We start from the raw sequence: 21,605 nt of genomic DNA on the forward strand, positions 1-21,605 counted from the left end.
CCTGGTAAGGACATCAAGCCAGAACCACCTGATAAGGTTCAAGATAAAGTGCAAGGCCAGAGGCTCGACGCCATTTATGATGACGAGCCTTTAGGTTTTAAAAAGGATCCGTTGGCAAATGACATAAAGATGCTAGCGCAAGATCCTGTAGAAGAAATTGACATGGGAGAAGGGACAATCAAAAGGCCAACATACATAAGTGCCAACATCAGTCCAGAACTCAAGGTCGAAGTAATCCATTTGTTGGAGGAGTACAAAGACCGCTTCTCCTGGGATTACGACGAGATGCCAGGACTAAGCAGGGAACTGGTTGAACTAAGTTTTCCTATAAAGCCTAGGAAGAAGCCAATCAAGCAGACTCCAAGGCGTTTCACACCTGAAGTTCTGTCGAAAATCAAGGAAGAGGTCGAGAGGATTCTCAAATGCAATTTCATTCGCACGACCGGGTATGTCGAATGGATTGCCAATATTGTACTAGTCATTAAGAAAAATGGCACTTTGAGGGTTTGCATTGACTTTAGAGATCTGAATGCTACAACCTCAAAGGATGAATATCCAATGCCCGTAGAAGAAATGTTGGTTGATTCCGTTGCAGGGCATGAATATCTTAGCAGGCTCGACGAATATTCTGGCTATAACCAAATTTTCATTGCTGACGAAGACGTGCTAAAAAAGGCATTTTGATGCCCCGACGCCTTGGGCACCTACGAATGGGTAGTGATGCCCTTTGGCCTAAAAAATGTTGGGGCAACTTATCAAAGAGAAATGAACTCTATATTTCATGGCTTCATTGAAACTTTCATGCAAATTTATATTGATGACATTGTGGTTAAGTCTGTTTCAGGAAAAAGTCATATAGACCATCTTCGGCAATCATTCAAAAGAATGAGGAAACATGGTCTAAAGATGAATCCTCTCTGTAAGACCCCAATTTTGGGCCCTAAGATCCCTCATGGCCCATATCATTCATATCATGACCTCAAGGATCATTGCATACCCTAGCTGTCCTCCTAGTGGGTGGTTTGCCTTGTGGGTTGTTTCTTGATCACCAAGCATACTTTGCATTTGTATATCTTTGCCTTTCATATATTTACTAACCAAAAAGTACAAAAATATTGTCAGTCTAACCTTGTTGCTTGCAGTGGAAGCAATCATCAGCAATTAGGTCAAAGACAGTCAACAGTCAGTCAAAGCAATGGATGGTGGCCATTCTTGCAGAATTTGGGCACCATGATCAATAATCAAGAGTTCATACATCTTGGGACATCATTTGAAGTCAAGGTCTCAAGGAATTAGGGTTTGGAATTCATCAGAAGTGGTCCAGTCACCCAAAACCCTAGAAAAGTCAAACTTGGTCAACTGTTGATTTAATCAGTGATTTGATGGATAGAATTGATTTGAAGGAGCTCATTCATGCTTGTATAAGCCTCATATATCATGTCAAACCTCATCATGGAAGAATTTGAAGTAAAATCAGAAATTTCCCAAAATAGAAAGTGGACCTGTAATTTTAACTGCCAAAAATGGAAACTTCTTGATCTTAATCTTGCATCATGATACAAGCTTCAAATGAATTTTTTCCCAACATGAAAGTTGAAGATCTTGTTCTCCCATTTTCAAAAAGTCCAAGAACTCTCAAATCCCATGTGTGGTTGTCAAGATATGATCAATTCATTTTCAGAAATTTGTGAACTTCAAAGAGCCATAACTCATGAACCATAAGGCCAAATTTGGTGGGGTTTTTTTCCTACAAACCACATTTTTTCCCCTCTTTCCAAAAATATAAATTTCATTCATCAAAACCTTGCCAATCAAAATGGCATTTTTGGACCTATTTCATTAAAAATCAAAGTTTGACCCAAAGTTGACTTTTTGATTCATTGACTTTTTACACAATTGGCCAATTGGGATTCACTTTATATAGTATTTGAAACTTGCTCCAAGCCCTAAATCATGTTCATACCACCATTACACCATCATTTTGGACCAAGGTGCATAATTTGAAAATTTGGCAAATGCCTTCATAAGTGAGAATTCAAGCTAGCAATTCATGAAGTAACCAAAAACAGCAATTATGTTAGTCATAAGCAGCTGGTTTAAGGCCCAAAATCGTGCAAGCTTACACCTCCACTTTCACTTATGCAAAGTTAATAATTTTGGCAAATGGAGTCATATAAGTAAAGTAAGGTTAACATTGCATGAACAAACAACAAACAGCAAGGAGAGTTGGTCATGAACAGCCTGTTTCTAAGCCCAATCCGTGCAGATTTCACACCCTCCATTTCCATATTTTCAACTTAGCAAAAATGCAAATGAGTTCATTAAAATTAAACCAAGTTAGCACATGATTAAGAGATGTTAAACAGATGATATAAAAGCAATTTTCTGCCATTTGCCAACCCTAGTAGCAGCGGCAGACCACAGAATACTCTCACTTCTTCCTTCTTGCATTTTGGCTCGAATTGGATTTTGGCTCAAAATCATCAAAGCACACGAGCAACCTTTGATCCTTTCTTCACCTGGACAACATACTGAGTTTATTTTCACCATCAAAGCCTTGCTGTAACTGCATCTTCTTGTTCTGATTTCACCAACCACCAACAATGGTAGATCATGGTTTGGTTGTCTCCAAGCATCACTGAGCTCAAAGTTTTCAAGCATCTATCTCATAGAAGCATAATACTCCACTGTTCGAGCTCTTGCAAGCAAAAGGGTTGCTGAATCTTCCACTGCTCTTCCATTTGGTATTTTTTCGAATCTTTTGTTTTTCAATTCCTTGCCATGCTTGTTGTAGAGTCTAGCATGCTGAATCCAATACACTTTATCTCATGCGATTTGGTCAAATATGCTGCAAGAAATCTGAAAAATAAGTGTGATGGTCATTTGCATTTTTGTTCGAATCTCACTCTATGGTGTGTTATACTGAAAACTATGCTTGGATTTGTCATCACCATGCTTCAATGCTTCTATTGATATGATTATTAGCCATTCCTGGAAAGCTTCATGCATGACCATATGTTTGTTGATTGATGTTCTTCTGCTTGATTCATGGACTTTGTCGTGTTTCATGAAAAATTGATGTTGGATTTATGCTGCTTGATGCTTACTGATGCTATTGCCATGCTTGTTTGTCGTTTCTGGTAATTTTGTTCATGGTCGATTCTTGAAGATGATGATGAATACTGCTGTGTTTGAACCTTAAAACTTGCCAGAATTTTGCTTGAATATGTATGGTTTGTTGATGTTTAGATGTGCGTGAGTATGGTTGCATCATTGCCATGTTGGTTGTGTGCTATGTTGGAATTTCGATTGCTTTGATTTTGCTTAAAAATGCTGGATGCCATGGCTGCTAAAACCCTAGGGTTTTTCTTAAACCCAGAAAATTCATCCATTGGCCCGTGTACTGTTGCATTGGGCAACAGCCAATCACAACATTTCGTTGTGCGAATCAAAACGCAGAGTTTTGATTAGTGGTGCCCAGAATTACATTTGTGCCATCGGTTGACCATTGTTTGACCCCATACCATGCTATCTTGTTCATGCTTCATCCAATTTATGCCTCAACTTGCCAAATTCATTTTTAATTCATTTCAACTCCAAAAATTCTGATTTTTTTTGCATCATGTCCATGAGAGTGTCTAGTATTTGATTTTGATTTTTAATTAATTTTTCACTGGCTGGATTTTAATTGATAATTGATCTCTTGACATGTATGCACATTTGACACCCTTGGCCATTTCTTTTGTGAAATTATGAGGATGCATCCATTGAGCCTGAAATTTTTTGTGGTGAAACTAGACTCATTCATCTTCATTTTGGTATAAAGATTGTGCATTTATCATTTGTGGTTTGCTAGTTATGATTTTTTGAACTAGGGTGTGACAATTTGTGTCACACCAATGATATGCATTTTTATGATTTTTGTTCACATACTTCCTGGCCTCCAAATGACCCCAAATTTTGGCATGAATGATATATCACATGTCTAGTTTGTGTATGAATTTTCTTGGAATTAATCATGCTGTTTTCCATTTGATTGTGAATTTTCTTCCATGCTTAGTCATTTGTTGACTTTATGTGATACACATTGCCAAATCTTTTGTGAAATTCTCATATCTTATTGTATGACCATGAAATTTCATATGTGATAACTAGACATCTTGAGCTTTGCATTGGTGTTAATCTCATTCATTTCTCTTCTGTTTTCAATTTGATATGATTTTTTGAAGTTGACTCATGTTTGTTGACTTTCATTGTGCTTACTTGAAATTGTGTTGACTTCATGATTTTAATTGACTGCCTTCCTCTCATCCAAATGTAATGAAATTTGACATGCTTACCATGCTAGATGTTAGGATTGAGTGTGATTTATTTGATAATTTTTGAGAATGTTTGGGTTGACTTTTGAATGAGGTTTTGCTGTTGACCTTTTGTATGCTTCTCTTGCCATGCTTTGCATTCTTTTGTGTATGAAATGACAATGATGCATGATTTGATCGTGAATCCAATTGAGATTGCTTCTTAAATGTTTGAACATGAATTGGGTTGACCTTCCTTTGCTGTTTGGCTTTTTTCTTTCATCTTTGACCCTAGGCTAGTCCTAGTGGTCTTTTGAGCTTACAATTGAGCTATTGTTTCAGGTTAAGCACCAATGCCTCAAAGATCATTCAAATTTGATTGAGTTGGATTATATATTGTGCTAACCCTTGTTTTGTAGGTGTGACTCATATGAGTTTGGCTTTGTGCCTTGGCACCTCTGTTTATGGTTGACTGTTGTTTATCCATTTCTTTTGGTTTGAACTTTTGACTTGTTTACTAATAAGTTTGACTTTTTCAGGTACTTTAGTTGCTTAAGTTCTTTGAACTTGCTTGCTTTGCTATTTAGCATTTGCTTTGAGGTATAAACCTTTCTTCTTCATGTAGTCTGGAGACCCGGTCTGTTATTTGACCGGGCAAACTGTCTGAAGTCCTCCTTAAGAGGCAATGCCTGTGTGTGTTTAAAATTGTCCCAAGCAGGAAAAGTCCTTCAAGTAAGGCAATTGGTGGAAGGTAGAGATAAGTAATCTATCCCCCACTATTCAGTGTGTCCTCTCTTTGCTCCCATTACATGGTTGAAGCATTGAGATAAATACCCAAGATCTAATCGAGTCAATAATGTGGAGAGAGTTCCTACTTTCTGAACTCCCACACTTTCTTTGATGCTCTCTCTGATCTGAGATAGAAGCAATGAGGCACACCCCTCATCTCCTTTTCATCTGCTTCACCTTAGCCTCTCAATGGCAAGGTTAAGAGCGACCTTTACCTATTACAGTGGACTTTCAAAGTCAAACCCTCTTGTGTGAGCCCCCTTGTCTTGGCTATAGAGTTGCTGTTTGATATTCATTGATTGATTGATTGCTTCATATGCACTTGCTTGCTTGTATGTTATGCATTTATCATCATCAATTGCCATTAATGCACAATCATCTCATTTGTCTTTGTGACATTATCATTGTTGCTTGCCCATTGAGGACAATTGTAAGTCCATCTCTTTTGGCCTTTGCTCCTGTGATATGGAAGGATAGAGTGCAAGACCTCCTTGGTCACTCATATCTTCTGTCATTGCTTTGTATGTATGTGAGGATACAGTTATAAGTCCCTGCAAGTTGGCATCTGTTTTCCTATGATCATAGTTTGATCTGTTTGATTTGTATGTGAGGATACAGCTATAAGTCCCTGCAAGTTGGCATCTGTTTTCCTGTGATCATAATTTGATTTGTTTGATTGTATGAGAAATTGCAATTGTAAGTCCCTGCAAGTTGGCTTTTGCTTTCTCATCGTCTCATGTTGCATAGTTCTTGTATGTGAGGATCCTTGTAAGTCCCTGCTATGTGGCATTGGTATTCCTATGATCATATGTGTGGGGTTAACCTAAGTCCAGACAGATTGGCAGTTGACTTCCACATTTCATATCCCATTTCTTGTTTTCTTCTGTGGAGATTAGTGTAAGTCCATTGAGTGGCCTCTGATATCCCATTTTGTTTTAGGAGATTGGTATAAGACCAGTGATTGGCATCCGATATCCGCTTTTGCTTGCTTTGCTTGTTTGTTATTATTAATTGCTATTCCAAAGGACATACTTGAATCATCTCCCATATGATCTCAAGAAGTGAACCTTCTAAGAAGTTTTACTATCCATCCTCATCCATTCATCATTCATTATGTCCTAAACCTTTTCACACATTTACTTTCAAACCTGACATAAGTGTTGTGCAAACATCTTCACGCTTTTAATTAAAAACCTGGACTCAAGTCCTTGACTTTTTTTTTTTTTCAAACTCATTTTCATAATACTTCTTCTGAATCAATCTTAATCATACTTTGACTTCATTTTCACAATCACAATCAATTAACTTCACTCATTCACTTGTTTTGGCTCTGTCCATTGTAAATCTTTTCACATTAGCCATAGGTTTCAATTATCTTTGTGGTTGATGTAAAACTTGCCTATCCTTAGTGAGTCGACAGTAAGACTTCCGTACTGAAAACAGGGCTAACCCCTCTAGTACGTCGAAGCTATCCTCGCATGGTGGATGTTGTTTTTGGTCGAGTGTTCTCCCATTGATAATGAAAAGCCTCAGTGCTTGTGTTTAAAACTGAATTCACCAACTTTTGGAAATCTTTTAGCCGAACTACGGCGTTTTGATCCTTACCTTTGATGGAAGGTACGTAGGCAGCGGGTTCATCCGTTCAAACACAATAACACAAAAATAATTAACTTGTATATTCTTTTCTCATCATCCCAATCATGTTTGCACAATGTTTATGTCATAACAAATAACAATTTAGCATAACAAGTGTGAAAAGGGCTCCCTAGGAGTACCTAGGACGTAGTGGGTGCCTAACACCTTCCCATTGCGTAATTTACCCCTTACCCAGAATCTCTGATCTTTTTATTAGTTTTCTACGTGTAAAACTTCTTAGGCTTTTGTTCGCTTTTTAGCCAGTCCTTTGGATAAATAAAAGTGCGGTGGCGACTCGAAATTTCAATGTATCTCCTAGCTTATGATTTAATCGATAGATCATATAGCGACGAATACACCGCTACAGAAAAGTGGCGACTCCACTGGGGAAATCTCACCAGAATCCTTGGTTGTATTGCCTACTTTTCACCCTTGTTGTGCTATATTATTATTTGTCATTCGACATATTTTTGTACGATTTGGGATCACTGTATTGATTGTAATGTGTGAATTGCTTGGTATACATATGCTGTTTGCTTTGGTGATCTGTGAGATGAGTTCTATACCCGAACTCGAGTGCTCTCTAGGATAGGAGAATGGCATAGTCTTGTCGACTGGTGTGGAGTAGTCCTTAGCCAGTTGACTTGCGAGCCCATTCACTTGGTGGAGGTCATGTTGAACTAATAATGTCACACAAGTTATTTGTGGTTAGGCATTATTCTTTCAATCATGTGCCGCAGAAGCCAAGGACCTTAGTTTACCAAACCCATCTTGGCCTATTTTTAGGACCGTAGTGCGGAGGTCGTTCAGATGTCAGTTCTGATACGATTGTTACGCGATACTACACTCATAAGAGTTTCTCTTGAGAATATTCTTGGAATACGAGTATTCGTTCCTCCGATAATATTCGAAAGATGGAACGATGATTATGGGAACCTCTGATAGAACATGTCTGGCAGGTTTAAACCCTAGTACACTCCCTTTGGGTGGTTCTTAACCGAGACTCCATGCTCGTGACTCTCAACAAACCCGTGATTCGTGGTTGAGTCGTCCAAACATTGTTAATATCAATGGATCCCGGATCAGGTGTAAAACCTAAGATCCACCAAAGCGGCTGGTTGATATTAAGAATGTCTGAACCGGTTCATGTACCGTTAATATCAATGGAACTTGGGTGTCGATAAGGTGAAAACCTAAATCCACCAAAATGGATGATTGATATTAGGGATACATTGAGCTTTCCCACGACCTTTGTTTGGTGTGCTTTGTTTGATCCTTGAGTGTGTTTGTTGCATTCATACATTCACGCATTCATCCGCAATTCATGTCATCAGAAAAAAGAAAATTTTCAAGGAACTCAAAGGAGTTATTTGCAAAAAATTTCAAAACATGAAAAAACCGGGATTTTTTTTTTTCACCTGATATATCTGATGAGATATTCTCATGTAAGATCAAAATGCTTAAATATTTCAAAGTTTGCAAATAAAACCCTCGAGTTTCTTTGAAATGAAAAACAAGCATATGCACAAACACTTCATGCATCATTTGCATAAGCAGGTGTTTTGTTCCGGTCTCCCGTCCTGTGGTCTGACCCTGCGATCTTCATTTATTTTGAAGACGCACTTTGCCGGTATTATACCAGAGCCATCTCTGCCAGATTGATGGATCAGATTGAGCAAGAGAATTGTGAACTCAAGGAGGAATTTGCCAGACCAAGTGCTTTTAATGGATTTATTCCTGCTGATGGATTTATTCCTGCTGATGGATTTACTCCTGTTGATGGATTTATTCCTGGTTAACCAATCCCGGGCTGGCATTGGCTATGGTTCTGGGGCATGCAAGGAGCAAGGTTTGTTCGCAAGTGGAGGATTCATCCATGTTGATCAACCTGAAGAAGAAGCTGCTGCTTTCTTAGAAGAAGATGCAGAAGATCTGAACAATTTCATCATTCCTGGTGGTGTCTGCCACAATTGGGTCGCTGTGGATGTTCCCACGGTCATTCATAAGTCAGCGTGATTTGTTCATTTTGATTAAAACCCTTCTCCCATGCCAAAAGGAGAAGTGATGACATTGTTGGCAGCATTTAATACAATGATGTTTTCATTCAATTAATGCATTGTCAAACATTTGTTTTTCCTTTGTTTTCACTTTTTGCTTTTTGCATGAAATCAGTGATCACAAAAAACCATGAAAAACAAATAAAACAGCTTTTTCATCTGCATAATTGATTCGCTTGTTTAAATATCAAAAGCTTTTCATTATCCAGAATCATTATGCAGGGATTTCTAAACCCATTGAACATAATGATCCGACGCCATCTCCCAATCTTGAAGTCCTTGTATCTGAGGCAGAGGAAGATGATGTTAAAGGGGATTCCTGACGAGATTACCCGCCTTCTTGAGCACGAAAAGGAGCTCATTCAGCTGTATTATGAGAATCAGCAAACCAGTCAAACTGGGGATTACAAAAAAAAAAAAAAAAAAAAAAAAATCAATCAAAAAAAAAAGAAAAAAGAAAGAGGGTGAAAAATAAGAAAAATCAAAAACCAGGAAAATTTTTTCAAAATTTTTTCCAAGGGAAAAAAGAAAATTATACCCTCAAGTCCCTAGTTGACTGATGCTGAATGGATTCGGAGTCGTTACGACCAATTGAATTTAATCGAAGAGAAGCGATTAATTGCCATGTGTCATGGTCAGCTATATCAGCAGAGAATGAAGAAAGCATTCGACAAGAAGGTCAAGCCTCGTGTGTTCCGAGAAGGTGACCTCGTGCTCAAGAAAGTTTTGTCTTTCGCGCCCGATTCCAGGGGCAAGTGGACTCCAAACTACGAGGGTCCATATGTTGTTAAGAGAGCCTTTTCAGGCGGAGCTTTGATGCTTACAACAATGGATGGGGAGGATTTCACTCGTCCTGTAAATTCAGATGCAGTCAAGAGATACTTTGCCTAGAAAAAAAAGTATATGCAAATGAAAAAAAAAAAGAAAAAAAAAACAGAATTGCTCGCTAAGTTGAAAACCCGAAAGGGCGGCTTAGGCAAAAATGAGCGTCTCGGTGGAGAACCCGCAAGGGTAATTCAGGCAAAAATTAGAGACTTGAAAAAAAGAAGAAGATATATTTGCATCCCGCTAGATTGAGTACCTCACTCTGGGGCAATCTAGGCAAAAATTAGGGATTTGGCAAGTAACTGCATCCTGACAAGACTTTCTGGTTCATCAGTCGTCATTTCGTCAGAAGATTCTCGATTCGTCGTCAACTGAAGCTTCGGATACATCGAGATTCAAATTGGTAGAGAAAGGATCATTATGTTCAATGTAGCCCTCTTCCAATATATATCACTGATTTCAAATTTGTACAGATCTATGGAGTCTTGCCATTTGCAGACTACCATTCCATCAAATCAATTTGAGCTTTTTATCCAATTATTTGCATTCTTATTTGTTTCAATTCAACAAATGTTTTGCATGTTTTAAATTGATAAAATATCATTGTTTTAAACAATTCAAATTTTTCAAAATTTTTGTTTTAAACAAAGTGAACATTCACAAGATTGAAAGGATACTCAAGAATATCTCAGTGCTCTCCCAAGGGTGGCATGATTTCCAACAGGTAAGACATTCGTTCATATTCCTGGTTTGGTGGTATTTTCTTTCTTCAGATCTTTGTTGAGGTTGTTCCTCAAACAGAGTTGTTGTTGGGGTTGTTCCCCAGTACAATCGCAAGAGTGTTGTTGAAGACTTCGTTTTCTCCAGCAGCAGTTTTCCCTAGCATGGGTGTTTTCTTGAGAAGTTTCGGCGGTTGATGGTTTGTCATCCTGGTGCCCTGTCACTTCCTCCAGTGGGTCGATACCCCCAGATTTTATTTGTCTCCTCAGCACAGTCATGAGTATAGCCATTGATTGATACTCCCCTCGGAGTCGCGAGTATAACCGTTGTTGATATCCTCACCAGGGTTGCAAGTGAAGTTGTTACCGCTTTCCCCCATGCAGTGTGCCAGCAGGAACTATCTGTTTTCTCAGCATGATCGCTTTCTTCTTGAAGACTCGGTAAGTCAGTGGTTTGATACCCGGTACTTCACCTTTTCCCCGGCGAAGTCGTCTGCGGAATTGTTGCTATCTCTCCATCAGAGTTATTCTCTCCAGCAGAGCAGGATTTATTTTCCTACTCGATGTTTGTTTGGGTTGATATCCCAGTATTTCAATCATCTTTTCCTCAGCTTAGTCTGCAGAGTATTTGTTGTGGCAGTTTTGCCTATTGAATGCTTCTTCAATCCCCAATATGGTCGGATGATGGCGCTAGCCTCCAGTGAACGGATTGATTTCCTGACTGTTTTGTGATCCCCAGTAGAGTGGCTTATATTGCAGAATCTACTTGTTGTGATCAGTTTGCTTTGTGTATTCTCCCCAAGTGGAGTGGTTCGTTGCAGAATCTATTTGTTTGATCTGTCCTCCCTCAGTGGTTCATTCCCAAGAGAGTAGCCGACAGTTTTCCCCAGTAGAATTGCTTATGCAGTCAGATTCTATTTGGATGATATCATTCTCCCTCAGTGGGTTGTTCCCCAGCGGAGTTATGAGGATTTGCTTCTACAGCAGTTCGTGCTTATTCATGCACTTTTTGTTTCTCAGTTGACACTGGTATCCCTTGCAGATACTTTGGGACTTCTCTTGTTCCCCTACAGATTCGTCTTGGTGGCTGTTTTGCCCGTTGTGACTTTCTGTACCCTGATTGGGTCGTCTCCTGATATCTCGGGCCCTCTGCTTCTTCAGCAGTACCTGCAAATCTTTGCTTTACAGCACGTAGATCTCCGCAGATTGGCTCTCCAGCTGGTTTTTCCCCTGGAAGTATAATACCGGACGTTTTGTTCCTGAACCTGTTGTGTTAGAATTGTCTGTTTTGTCAGCATTCATCAAACATAAATCACGCATATTCATGCATATTCATAAACATTCAGATATTCATGTTGCATTTCTTGCCATATATCTTTTGTTTGTCGTGTCTCCTGCTATGGTGATATATATCTCTTTACAGATCTCCCCAAGCAGATGTTGGGTGTTTAAAATCTCTCCATATAGAGTCAGCCCCATAAGCAGAAAAAGTGTTTGTCTTTCCTTCTGCAGTTCCCCACTGAGATATACCCTCGTGGATGACGGTTTCTTCCGTTTCCTCCCAACACATGTATTGGGATGGATTTTCCTATTTGAGTTACATCCTCAGTAGGACGTGTCTTGATTCAGTCTGTCTTTTCGGATTGTTCCCGAATCGGCTATTTGTCAAATATCTTGTGCTTCCCAGTGGGTTGTTCCCCAGCGGAATGTTTTTGGGCCTCTGCCCTCATACCGGTAGTTGTAAGTCCTATCTTTCCTGGCTTTCTTGACAGAATTTGTGGTTATACACCTTTTATTCTCCAGCCAGAGTTTTGGTTTTCTACCCGTATACTGGTAGTTGTAAAATCCTATTTTCCTGCTCTTTAGCAGTTTGTGGTTTGTTATAAACCCTATTTTGGTTTCCCGTGCGGATTTGTGATTTGCTCTATCCCCACGCGGAGTTTTTGGTCTTCTACCCCGTTTTCGGTAGATGTAAACCCCAATTTTGTGTTTATCTTCATTCAATATTTGATGATGATTTTCCTTTGCTTGTATAAGTTGCTCAGATCAGCACTTATATCCTCAGCAAGTATTTTGTGGATAATTGCCGTATGCTAGCAATTTTATCCCCAGTGGGTCCTTTCACCGTATGCTAGTGATTTGTTCCCCGGATCATTGGTTGTTTACCAGTGCATCCCCAGCTAGTCTTCTGTGGATAATTGCCGGATGCTTGCAATTTATCCTCAGCAGATCGCCTTTCATTTACCCTTTTGTTGGTAATGTCTGTTGCTCCTTTTGATTGGTCATCATTATATACCTATTCTGGTATCCCGATGCCTTTCTTTTCGGTTTTTTATCCTTAAACAACCCAGTAACCGGTTCAGGATAATCTTCCATGCGAGTATATTATTCACGGTCTGCCGGTAATGAATAATATGTCTCATGCGCTCTTTAGTTGGAATCCTTTGTTGATTTTCCCCAGCTGAGCAAGATTCGCATTCTTTGTAGAATCGAATGTCCATCCTTTAACCAGTTTGCGTTTTGGATGATGAGTGTTTTGGAACACACACCAATTCACGCTTTTTTGCCCATCCTTTAAACAAGTCTGCTGTTCTAGCTTTCTTTCGGATGATGAGTGTTTTGGAACACACACCAATTCACGTCTTTTTTTGTCCATCCTTTAAACAAGTCTGCTGTTCTAGCTTTCTTTCGGATGATGAGTGTTTTGGAACACACACCAATTCACGTTTTTTTTTGCCCATCCTTTAACCAGTTTGCGTTTTGGATGATGAGTGTTTTGGAACACACACCAATTCACGTCTTTTTTTGTCCATCCTTTAAACAAGTCTGCTGTTCTAGCTTTCTTTCGGATGATGAGTGTTTTGGAACACACACCAATTCACGCTTTTTGTCCATCCTTTAAACAAGTCTGCTGTTCTAGCTTTCTTTCGGATGATGAGTGTCTTGGAACACAAACCAATTCACGATTTCGGATTTTATCCTATAAACAACCTACAACCCGGTTCAGGATAATCTTCCTTTGTGAGTATTCTATCCACGTTCTGACGGTAATGGATATTATATCTCGTTCACTCTTGAGTCAATCTTTTGATTGTTTTCCCCTCAGAGTAAGATTCATTTTCCTTGTGGAATTGAATATCCATCCTATAAACAAGTCTGCTGTTCTAGCTTTCTTCAGGGTGATGAGTGTTTTGGAACACAAACCAATTCACGATTTCGGATTCTTATCCTATAAACAACCTACAACCCGGTTCAGGATAATTTTCCATGCGAGGTTATTATTCACGTTTTGACGGCTATGAATAATATATCTCATGCACTCTCTTGTCAAACACTTTGTTTGTTCCCCCAATTGAGTAAGATTTGCATTCTTTACGGAATCAAATATCCATCCTATAAACAAGTTTGCTTTCGCTCTCTTCAGGATGATGAGTGTTTTGGAACACACACCAATTCACGTCTTTGGTCGGTCACCTATTATATACCCAGTAACCGGTATCCTTGGTGTTCCTTCCTGTTGTTTGTTACCCTTATGCCTGGTAACATCTCGTTTTCTTTGTTGCTTCCCTCAGTGGAACTTTTTCTGTTGCTTCCCCCCAGGAGTCAGCTTGTGTCTCTCCAATGGATTTATTTTCCTTTGGAATTCTTTTCCCCAGTGTGAGTTCTTCACTCCCCAGTGAGTTCTCCAGTCTGTTTTCTGTTTTCCTAATCAGAGTCGTGTCTTGTTCACGCTATGTCAGTTTTGTCTTTCCCCAGTTTGGAGTCGTGTATTGTTCACACATTTCTTTTTCTTTTATTATCCCCATAGAGTCTTGTTAGAGTCTCTGTTCCTGGTGAGTGTACTACTCCGATGGATCGTCTTTTCTTCTGTGTGAATCATATTCCCCACAGAGTTTGTGTCTTTCGCATGCATACATTTGCATCATGAGGTCTCTTAGGGACCAAAATTTGTCTCATTACTGTTATTTAAGTCCATTCTACCGCGTCGATATGAAGATTTCTAAACTTCACTTCTCCGGCTAGAATGACCTTAAATAGGGGCATCTGTAAGACCCCAATTTTGGGCCCTAAGATCCCTCATGGCCCATATCATTCATATCATGACCTCAAGGATCATTGCATACCCTAGCTGTCCTCCTAGTGGGTGGTTTGCCTTGTGGGTTGTTTCTTGATCACCAAGCATACTTTGCATTTGTATATCTTTGCCTTTCATATATTTACTAACCAAAAAGTACAAAAATATTGTCAGTCTAACCTTGTTGCTTGCAGTGGAAGCAATCATCAGCAATTAGGTCAAAGACAGTCAACAGTCAGTCAAAGCAATGGATGGTGGCCATTCTTGCAGAATTTGGGCACCATGATCAATAATCAAGAGTTCATACATCTTGGGACATCATTTGAAGTCAAGGTCTCAAGGAATTAGGGTTTGGAATTCATCAGAAGTGGTCCAGTCACCCAAAACCCTAGAAAAGTCAAACTTGGTCAACTGTTGATTTAATCAGTGATTTGATGGATAGAATTGATTTGAAGGAGCTCATTCATGCTTGTATAAGCCTCATCTATCATGTCAAACCTCATCATGGAAGAATTTGAAGTAAAATCAGAAATTTCCCAAAATAGAAAGTGGACCTGTAATTTTAACTGCCAAAAATGGAAACTTCTTGATCTTAATCTTGCATCATGATACAAGCTTCAAATGAATTTTTGCCCAACATGAAAGTTGAAGATCTTGTTCTCCCATTTTCAAAAAGTCCAAGAACTCTCAAATCCCACGTGTGGTTGTCAAGATATGATCAATTCATTTTCAGAAATTTGTGAACTTCAAAGAGCCATAACTCATGAACCATAAGGCCAAATTTGGTGGGGTTTTTTCCTACAAACCACATTTTTTCCCCTCTTTCCAAAACTATAAATTTCATTCATCAAAACCTTGCCAATCAAAATGGCATTTTTGGACCTATTTCATTAAAAATCAAAGTTTGACCCAAAGTTGACTTTTTGATTCATTGACTTTTTACACAATTGGCCAATTGGGATTCACTTTATATAGTATTTGAAACTTGCTCCAAGCCCTAAATCATGTTCATACCACCATTACACCATCATTTTGGACCAAGGTGCATAATTTGAAAATTTGGCAAATGCCTTCATAAGTGAGAATTCAAGCTAGCAATTCATGAAGTAACCAAAAACAGCAATTATGTTAGTCATAAGCAGCTGGTTTAAGGCCCAAAATCGTGCAAGCTTACACCTCCACTTTCACTTATGCAAAGTTAATAATTTTGGCAAATGGAGTCATATAAGTAAAGTAAGGTTAACATTGCATGAACAAACAACAAACAGCAAGGAGAGTTGGTCATGAACAGCCTGTTTCTAAGCCCAATCCGTGCAGATTTCACACCCTCCATTTCCATATTTTCAACTTAGCAAAAATGCAAATGAGTTCATTAAAATTAAACCAAGTTAGCACATGATTAAGAGATGTTAAACAGATGATATAAAAGCAATTTTCTGCCATTTGCCAACCCTAGTAGCAGCGGCAGACCACAGAATACTCTCACTTCTTCCTTCTTGCATTTTGGCTCGAATTGGATTTTGGCTCAAAATCATCAAAGCACACGAGCAACCTTTGATCCTTTCTTCACCTGGACAACATACTGAGTTTATTTTCACCATCAAAGCCTTGCTGTAACTGCATCTTCTTGTTCTGATTTCACCAACCACCAACAATGGTAGATCATGGTTTGGTTGTCTCCAAGCATCACTGAGCTCAAAGTTTTCAAGCATCTATCTCATAGAAGCATAATACTCCTCTGTTCGAGCTCTTGCAAGCAAAAGGGTTGCTGAATCTTCCACTGCTCTTCCATTTGGTATTTTTTCGAATCTTTTGTTTTTCAATTCCTTGCCATGCTTGTTGTAGAGTCTAGCATGCTGAATCCAATACACTTTATCTCATGCGATTTGGTCAAATATGCTGCAAGAAATCTGAAAAATAAGTGTGATGGTCATTTGCATTTTTGTTCGAATCTCACTCTATGGTGTGTTATACTGAAAACTATGCTTGGATTTGTCATCACCATGCTTCAATGCTTCTATTGATATGATTATTAGCCATTCCTGGAAAGCTTCATGCATGACCATATGTTTGTTGATTGATGTTCTTCTGCTTGATTCATGGACTTTGTCGTGTTTCATGAAAAATTGATGTTGGATTTATGCTGCTTGATGCTTACTGATGCTATTGCCATGCTTGTTTGTCGTTTCTGGTAATTTTGTTCATGGTCGATTCTTGAAGATGATGATGAATACTGCTGTGTTTGAACCTTAAAACTTGCCAGAATTTTGCTTGAATATGTATGGTTTGTTGATGTTTAGATGTGCGTGAGTATGGTTGCATCATTGCCATGTTGGTTGTGTGCTATGTTGGAATTTCGATTGCTTTGATTTTGCTTAAAAATGCTGGATGCCATGGCTGCTAAAACCCTAGGGTTTTTCTTAAACCCAGAAAATTCATCCATTGGCCCGTGTACTGTTGCATTGGGCAACAGCCAATCACAACATTTCGTTGTGCGAATCAAAACGCAGAGTTTTGATTAGTGGTGCCCAGAATTACATTTGTGCCATCGGTTGACCATTGTTTGACCCCATACCATGCTATCTTGTTCATGCTTCATCCAATTTATGCCTCAACTTGCCAAATTCATTTTTAATTCATTTCAACTCCAAAAATTCTGATTTTTTTTGCATCATGTCCATGAGAGTGTCTAGTATTTGATTTTGATTTTTAATTAATTTTTCACTGGCTGGATTTTAATTGATAATTGATCTCTTGACATGTATGCACATTTGACACCCTTGGCCATTTCTTTTGTGAAATTATGAGGATGCATCCATTGAGCCTGAAATTTTTTGTGGTGAAACTAGACTCATTCATCTTCATTTTGGTATAAAGATTGTGCATTTATCATTTGTGGTTTGCTAGTTATGATTTTTTGAACTAGGGTGTGACAATTTGTGTCACACCAATGATATGCATTTTTATGATTTTTGTTCACATACTTCCTGGCCTCCAAATGACCCCAAATTTTGGCATGAATGATATATCACATGTCTAGTTTGTGTATGAATTTTCTTGGAATTAATCATGCTGTTTTCCATTTGATTGTGAATTTTCTTCCATGCTTAGTCATTTGTTGACTTTATGTGATACACATTGCCAAATCTTTTGTGAAATTCTCATATCTTATTGTATGACCATGAAATTTCATATGTGATAACTAGACATCTTGAGCTTTGCATTGGTGTTAATCTCATTCATTTCTCTTCTGTTTTCAATTTGATATGATTTTTTGAAGTTGACTCATGTTTGTTGACTTTCATTGTGCTTACTTGAAATTGTGTTGACTTCATGATTTTAATTGACTGCCTTCCTCTCATCCAAATGTAATGAAATTTGACATGCTTACCATGCTAGATGTTAGGATTGAGTGTGATTTATTTGATAATTTTTGAGAATGTTTGGGTTGACTTTTGAATGAGGTTTTGCTGTTGACCTTTTGTATGCTTCTCTTGCCATGCTTTGCATTCTTTTGTGTATGAAATGACAATGATGCATGATTTGATCGTGAATCCAATTGAGATTGCTTCTTAAATGTTTGAACATGAATTGGGTTGACCTTCCTTTGCTGTTTGGCTTTTTTCTTTCATCTTTGACCCTAGGCTAGTCCTAGTGGTCTTTTGAGCTTACAATTGAGCTATTGTTTCAGGTTAAGCACCAATGCCTCAAAGATCATTCAAATTTGATTGAGTTGGATTATATATTGTGCTAACCCTTGTTTTGTAGGTGTGACTCATATGAGTTTGGCTTTGTGCCTTGGCACCTCTGTTTATGGTTGACTGTTGTTTATCCATTTCTTTTGGTTTGAACTTTTGACTTGTTTACTAATAAGTTTGACTTTTTCAGGTACTTTAGTTGCTTAAGTTCTTTGAACTTGCTTGCTTTGCTATTTAGCATTTGCTTTGAGGTATAAACCTTTCTTCTTCATGTAGTCTGGAGACCCGGTCTGTTATTTGACCGGGCAAACTGTCTGAAGTCCTCCTTAAGAGGCAATGCCTGTGTGTGTTTAAAATTGTCCCAAGCAGGAAAAGTCCTTCAAGTAAGGCAATTGGTGGAAGGTAGAGATAAGTAATCTATCCCCCACTATTCAGTGTGTCCTCTCTTTGCTCCCATTACATGGTTGAAGCATTGAGATAAATACCCAAGATCTAATCGAGTCAATAATGTGGAGAGAGTTCCTACTTTCTGAACTCCCACACTTTCTTTGATGCTCTCTCTGATCTGAGATAGAAGCAATGAGGCACACCCCTCATCTCCTTTTCATCTGCTTCACCTTAGCCTCTCAATGGCAAGGTTAAGAGCGACCTTTACCTATTACAGTGGACTTTCAAAGTCAAACCCTCTTGTGTGAGCCCCCTTGTCTTGGCTATAGAGTGTGCTGTTTGATATTCATTGATTGATTGATTGCTTCATATGCACTTGCTTGCTTGTATGTTATGCATTTATCATCATCAATTGCCATTAATGCACAATCATCTCATTTGTCTTTGTGACATTATCATTGTTGCTTGCCCATTGAGGACAATTGTAAGTCCATCTCTTTTGGCCTTTGCTCCTGTGATATGGAAGGATAGAGTGCAAGACCTCCTTGGTCACTCATATCTTCTGTCATTGCTTTGTATGTATGTGAGGATACAGTTATAAGTCCCTGCAAGTTGGCATCTGTTTTCCTATGATCATAGTTTGATCTGTTTGATTTGTATGTGAGGATACAGCTATAAGTCCCTGCAAGTTGGCATCTGTTTTCCTGTGATCATAATTTGATTTGTTTGATTGTATGAGAAATTGCAATTGTAAGTCCCTGCAAGTTGGCTTTTGCTTTCTCATCGTCTCATGTTGCATAGTTCTTGTATGTGAGGATCCTTGTAAGTCCCTGCTATGTGGCATTGGTATTCCTATGATCATATGTGTGGGGTTAACCTAAGTCCAGACAGATTGGCAGTTGACTTCCACATTTCATATCCCATTTCTTGTTTTCTTCTGTGGAGATTAGTGTAAGTCCATTGAGTGGCCTCTGATATCCCATTTTGTTTTAGGAGATTGGTATAAGACCAGTGATTGGCATCCGATATCCGCTTTTGCTTGCTTTGCTTGTTTGTTATTATTAATTGCTATTCCAAAGGACATACTTGAATCATCTCCCATATGATCTCAAGAAGTGAACCTTCTAAGAAGTTTTACTATCCATCCTCATCCATTCATCATTCATTATGTCCTAAACCTTTTCACACATTTACTTTCAAACCTGACATAAGTGTTGTGCAAACATCTTCACGCTTTTAATTAAAAACCTGGACTCAAGTCCTTGACTTTTTTTTTTTTTTTCAAACTCATTTTCATAATACTTCTTCTGAATCAATCTTAATCATACTTTGACTTCATTTTCACAATCACAATCAATTAACTTCACTCATTCACTTGTTTTGGCTCTGTCCATTGTAAATCTTTTCACATTAGCCATAGGTTTCAATTATCTTTGTGGTTGATGTAAAACTTGCCTATCCTTAGTGAGTCGACAGTAAGACTTCCGTACTGAAAACAGGGCTAACCCCTCTAGTACGTCGAAGCTATCCTCGCATGGTGGATGTTGTTTTTGGTCGAGTGTTCTCCCATTGATAATGAAAAGCCTCAGTGCTTGTGTTTAAAACTGAATTCACCAACTTTTGGAAATCTTTTAGCCGAACTACGGCGTTTTGATCCTTACCTTTGATGGAAGGTACGTAGGCAGCGGGTTCATCCGTTCAAACACAATAACACAAAAATAATTAACTTGTATATTCTTTTCTCATCATCCCAATCATGTTTGCACAATGTTTATGTCATGACAAATAACAATTTAGCATAACAAGTGTGAAAAGGGCTCCCTAGGAGTACCTAGGACGTAGTGGGTGCCTAACACCTTCCCATTGCGTAATTTACCCCTTACCCAGAATCTCTGATCTTTTTATTAGTTTTCTACGTGTAAAACTTCTTAGGCTTTTGTTCGCTTTTTAGCCAGTCCTTTGGATAAATAAAAGTGCGGTGGCGACTCGAAATTTCAATGTATCTCCTAGCTTATGATTTAATCGATAGATCATATAGCGACGAATACACCGCTACACTCTCAAATGTGCTTTTTGTGTGCAGGTTGGGGATTTTCTAGGCTTCGTGGTCTATAATAAAGGAATCAAAATTAATCAAAACAAGACCAAGGCCATCCTGGAAGCGAAAGCACCATCAACGAAGAAGGAATTGCAGTCATTGCTAGGAAAGATCAACTTCCTAAGGAGGTTCATCTCAAACTTAAGTGGAAAGACCCACGCCTTCTGACCTCTACTTCGACTTAAGAATGAAGGCTTTGAATGGGGGCAAGCGCAACAAGAGGCTTTTGACAAGATCAAAGACTATCTTGTTCATCCTCCAATTATGGCACCTCCTTGTAGGAATAGAAGTATGAGATTGTACATATCTGCATCTGATATGACTTTAGGGAGCATGTTGGGTCAAGAGGATGAAAATGGCGTAGAAAGAGCCATTTACTACCTTAGTAGAGTCTTAAATGATGCAGAAACTAGATATAGTATAGTCGAAAAATTATGTCTATGTCTATATTTCTCATGTACTAAACTGAAGCATTATATAAAGCCAGTTTATGTTTCGTCTCACTTTGACATTATTAAACATATGTTATAGAAACCAATTTTACATAGTCGAATCGGTAAACGGCCATTGGCCTTAACTGGGTATTTTTAACTTACATGCCTTTAAAGGTTGTTAAGGGGCAAGTGGTAGCAAAATTTATAGTCAACCACTTTGTAGTCGAAAACTCCCTAAATTATCTGGAGCTTGAACCCTGGAAATTATACTCTGATAGTTCTATTCATAAAGATGGAATGGGTGTGGGAGTATTGATTATTTCTCCAAACAAAATTACAACAAAATTCAAGTATAACTTTAAGTGTTCAATGGCTGAAAATGACCTATAATGTCTCAATGAATACCATGGCCTTCCAAGCATAATTTGACCTTGATCATTGAAGCAAAATTATAGAGGGAATCACAAATGACATTGTGCAAAAAGAATCATCCTCAAATGTTGAAATTTGAAGAAGTTATGAATCTCGAAAGTTGAGAAATAAGTCACTTGAAAAAGTCCACAAATGACCTATAATGTCTCCAAACTTTT

The sequence above is a fragment of the Lathyrus oleraceus genome, chromosome 7, assembly GCF_024323335.1.
Source record: "Lathyrus oleraceus cultivar Zhongwan6 chromosome 7, CAAS_Psat_ZW6_1.0, whole genome shotgun sequence".
Lineage (NCBI taxonomy): Eukaryota > Viridiplantae > Streptophyta > Magnoliopsida > Fabales > Fabaceae > Lathyrus > Lathyrus oleraceus.